The sequence below is a fragment of the Otolemur garnettii genome, unplaced genomic scaffold (assembly GCF_000181295.1).
Source record: "Otolemur garnettii isolate 467f Iridium unplaced genomic scaffold, OtoGar3 scaffold00030, whole genome shotgun sequence".
NCBI classification, from domain to species: Eukaryota; Metazoa; Chordata; class Mammalia; order Primates; family Galagidae; genus Otolemur; species Otolemur garnettii.
The window spans coordinates 14,223,478-14,228,635 of NW_003852425.1; positions in this window are offsets into that span (position 1 = coordinate 14,223,478).

Below are 5,158 nucleotides of genomic sequence, written 5' to 3' on the forward strand. Positions count from 1 at the left end.
CTGAGCTGGATGACCTTCACAGTCTTCCATTATCTCTTCTACCAAATTTGGCCCCACTATGCTATTCTCCACTGGGCAGCCAGAGTGATTTTTCTGCAAAGCAATTTGATGATGCAATTATTTGTGTGTTTAAATCATCAGTTGGTTCCAGTTGACTCACAAACCCTGGAAAAGCTGCCTTCAGCTAACACTCCAGCTACATCTCCTCATTCTCCACCGAGGAACAGTGAACTTCATTTCTCTATATTCTCTCACATTCAAGCCGTCACATTCTCTGTTCCCTGTGACCCTGCACTTAGCTCTCTGCCAAATACTTTGCCAGTTTTTCTGACTCATCTATTATTCATTCTATATGTTTTTGACTGTCTACTACCCATTAGACATAGAGTAGACTGGGTGCTGGGGCATTCTACCTGGCACAGTAATTATCTCTTAAATCATAATGTTCCTATTATCACACATTTCAGGTCATATATATTTAAAACTTCAAGTGACCTGTAGACTCAGTGCGTTACCATTATTAGGTTTTGTAACAACACTATGTACTTTATTAATCTTTATCTCTAATTACTTACTCCATGTTTTTCTTACAAATCAGAAACTCACTTCATGCAGCTAGAAAACCTAAGCTGCCTTGTTCATGACTGTCCAGCACACAGTCGGTATCATTTTCCTAAATGAAATGAAAGGATGGATGGAGACAGTTGAACATTATGCCCAGACACATTTACAAGTCACCTGCCCACGTCCGTGCACTTGCCATTGCTAGCAGTCCTTAAAAAAATTGAAAATATATTCGAAAAACATAGTGAAAATGAAAGTAAGAACTTAACAAAATGTAAAAAAAAAAAAAAATTGTGTGCATGCATTTTTTGTTTGTTTTCAACTGGAATGACAACTTTAAAAAACTAATTTAGATGTTTTGCATATTCATAGAATATAAAAATAGTATCTAGGCTTTATAAATAATTTATTAGTACATTTAAATGTACTGTGAAGTGGAGAGAGCAATTAGACATTTAATCTTTGGAGATTAATGTCTATGCACAAATGCCATGTTCAGGTTTAGCAAATGCACTTTTAATTGTGAAAATTGAGCTAGAAAATACCTCAGGTGAGAGAGAAGACAAAAAAGTGATTCTTCAGAAGGATTAGAAGAGGTTCTCTAAGTAGATCCCTACCATGCAACGTGAATTTACATCTTCACACAGTCTGTTATCTGTGCATGTGGGTCTCTGGATTGGCTCCATTGTGAGTATTGGGTAGGAAAGTAGATTTACTACCCTCATATTTTTGCCATGCAGTTTGCAATAATTTAGATCATTTATTCTGAAAATACTTCAAGGGAGAAGAAGGCTGGTGATGTATTTTCTCTTACATCTATGCAGGAGTACACTTAAGTGTGATGAGGTTATATTCTTCCAGAAAGAATCAGAAAATCACAGGAGAAACAGAGAGGGGAGAGGAAATAGGAATTCATTCCTGAGCAATAACAGAGCGTCCAGGCAGGACGCAACCTTTACTGGACGGTACGTATGATTCAATTTAAAGTCCAATTCCCTAAATTAAAGATTGGCAAGCATTAAGTTTAGCATGTAAAGACTTTTGTAAATAATATCTTCAATCTTGCTCTTAAAATATCTTTCCACTTTAGAAAACTTTACATTATAAAAGCAAATCTTCTCTTTCATTACTTTTTAAAAAATTTCCCCACTACGTTGTCAATGTCTAGGGGTAACTTGGGGACAGTACCATGCTTAGGGGTTTAGGACGTCATTAATTAATTTCTTACTATATTAAGCTCTATTGTAATATATTCTACTTCATGTTGGTATCAAGGGGCAACACTTCGCCTAGGAAAACAAAAATTTTTGTACTAGAAAGAGATACAGTAAATTTAACTCATGGATTTATTAGGTGAATTCTTGAATAAAGTGAACAAAGTATTTAATTCTAGTGAACCCAAGCCTTTCCACAGGGAAATATATCATAGCACTGAGTTTTTAGTTGCTTAGAAAAAACAGAAGTTGATCATTCATGTTTTTGAAAGTTTACGTCAATGGAAATATATTAAACCAGATCGATATTTTCAGGACTTTCTTAAAAGCTGTCATTTGACGCTCTTATCACTGAGTTCCTTAACCAGTGCCAGTTTTTAAGAGTTCTTGATACGAATAGAATTTAAACACAGAAAAACTGTTCTTCAAAATGGCCCAGTTCATGTATTTATGTGAAGAAAAGAGAAACTTAGGGAAACGCTGGAACTGGTAGGTGATATGCCAGCTCAAATACCCTTTAAGACACCGAGGGCACTTTGAAATCACAGATTTATTGTTTTCTCTTAAGAAGTGATATTTAATCACCTGTGACTATTGGGGAAAGTTTACTGAGGTATCTGTTTCCCTTCCCAAAAATACATTTTATATATTACAAATATAAAACACATCAAGTTCTCAGAGTCCTGTGAGAAATTTCTCTTTGTCTAGAAACTGTATTTACTTGCTCTATCATGTGTCTACTGGAGATGAGATACAGCTGGTCCTCATGACCCAAAGCAAGTAAGAAACAGGCATTCGTGGTCACTGTCAACGTGCCCTCAAATAACGTCAGGACGTTAGGACTGTGCATGCTGACAGGGACACCGTCTCTGCCCTACCCAGGGTAATAAAGGAAACCAGGACAACCCCCTCCCGCCTTCGGGCTCTGGGGCAGTCATTGGTCTGGGTGATCTGAGATGGATTCAGTTACTGCTCAGACATTATTCATAAGTCAGTATTCTCTGAGCTCCTCCCTGTGCCCACCTTTTGTAAAGCACTAAGTTTACATCAGTGAACGGAATGGACAGAATGACTTGCTTTCCCAGACTCTAAGGAACATCTAAGCATATCTTAGGGGCCACCTGGGCCATTATAAAAACTTTTCATTTAACTGGGCAAAAATGTGAGGCACAGTAAGGTCTTAAATAAAAACTGTGATCTCATTTACGTTATCTTTGGGCCATGGTCTGGCTTCTGTGTGGATATTAAACAATAAAGGGAAAATGTCAAAGCAGGGAGGCTAGTTAGGAGTATTAAATGAACGTACTGAGAGGCTCAGGCAGGAGAATGGCCTCGGCCCAGGAGTTGGAGGTTACTGTGAGCTGGGATGCTACGGCACTCTACTGGGGGTGATAAGGTGAGGCTCTGTCTCTAAATAAATAAATAAATAAAATGAACCTACTGAGAGGTGATAAGGAAAAAATAATCAGAAATAATAATTAGTCCAAGTATATTTTTGAGGTGTAGCCAACAGGTTTTTTTGACAAACTACGTGGAAGGTGAGAGAGAAAGCAAGAAGTGATTTTGTCCTCAGCAGAGGGGCAGGAGCAACAGCCGGGCGATATTTGCATGTGTGGGAGCAGCGGAGTGAAGAGAAGGTGGAGGGACAGTCACAATCCTCTGACTAGTTTTCCTCAGAGTTTTCAAATATTGATTTCATTTCATCTCTAAAAACAAGGTAGGTCCTAGAGCAGAAACAAAGTTGACTAAACATTTTCTGAATTTCAAAATAGAATCATACCCATAATCACTGCTGAGAGGACACCAAGCCATGTATAGAGTGCAGCAAGCAAACTTGAGAGCAGTACTGAGCGAGATGGAAAAGATTTGGTACCATCTGGGTGAGGGAGCGCTCTCAGCACTGGCCAGAAATAGACAAATTGCTGCAATCTGTGGCAACCAACCACGTGTCCTCAAAGACAGTAAGACCCAAAGGGGTGCTAAAACTGATCTTCTCAAGGAAAGCATGCTAATGTCATTATGCCGTGCAAAGATGCCGGGTGCAAATCTGTAATTGTCATAATCTGTGAAATGTAAACAAAAAGGAGAAACAAATGCTTTGGCACGTCCCCTGCTCTACCTGCCATCCGACACTAGGCATTCGTGTAATCACTGAAGATATTGAAGGCTCACTAGTCCTCTAACCAGGATAGGGCTTAGGGAGAACAATGGCTCCTTCATTACTCCCCTTGTAAGAGCAGAGCCCACTGGTCACTGAAATGTTCATCCTCATTACAATTTCTTTACATCATCTTAGAAATCCCAAGGAAACTGTTCTATCTGAACCTGCATTTCTGGAGCGTGCATACCGAATATGTCTCCTTATTTGTGTTGAAGTGTATCATTCCTCCCGTTTTCCATAATCGTAAGAAGCCATTACGTTACATTTTGAATTATAGTTTTGCTCTAAAACTCTGTCATTGATTCTGTGCATAATCACCCAATTGATAGTCTCTCTATTTCAGTGGTAATTCTTATAGGTCTGGCTTACTAGTGTAAAATTGTTTACAATGTTGACTCTTCTGGAAAATTTAGACATCTCAAAGCATTTGATACAAAAAGAGTAAAATCAGAACTTATTAGCCATGCAGCTTCCACTCAAATAATCTCGACTACTATTATGGTGCCTCTGAAAATATTGGACTTGGAAAGGGGCATATGGAGAGTTTATAATTCTACTTGCTCATGTAACAGACAAGAAAATTAAAACCAAAGTCATTTTAGTATGAACTTAATGATACTGGATATTAATAAAATCATAAGTACTTGGATTCAAACATCTTCCTGTTATGTACTAACTGCCTACTTGAAATAGTATTTATAAGGATACATGACTCTCTAAAACAAAGAAACATATTGCGCTGCATAGTTCTTGAATACACTGTGGAAGGCCAGGCTGGCGGCTCACGCATGTGATCCCAGCACTCTGGGTGGCCGAGGCCACAGGTTTGAGACCAGCCTGAGCCAGAGAGAGACCCCTCCTCTAAAAATAGCCAGCCGTTGTGGTGGGTGCCTGTAGTCCCATCTACTCTTGAGCTGAGGAAAGAGAATCTGTTGTGCCCAATGGTTAGAGGTTGCTGTGAGCTATGATGCCATAGCACTCTACCAAGGTGGCAAAAAAAGTGAGACTCTGTCTCAAAAAAAATACACTGTAGAAAATGTATTCATTTGAAAATTCAAAATGTCATTAGCCTTTTGTAAATTCTCTCTCTTTCTCTCTCTCTTTCTCCTTCTCTCTCCCTCTTTCTCCTTCTCTCTCCCTCTCTCTCCTTCTCTCTCCCTCTCTCTCTCTTTCTCCTTCTCTCTGTCTATCTCTCTCTCCCCCCCTCTTTCTCTTTCAC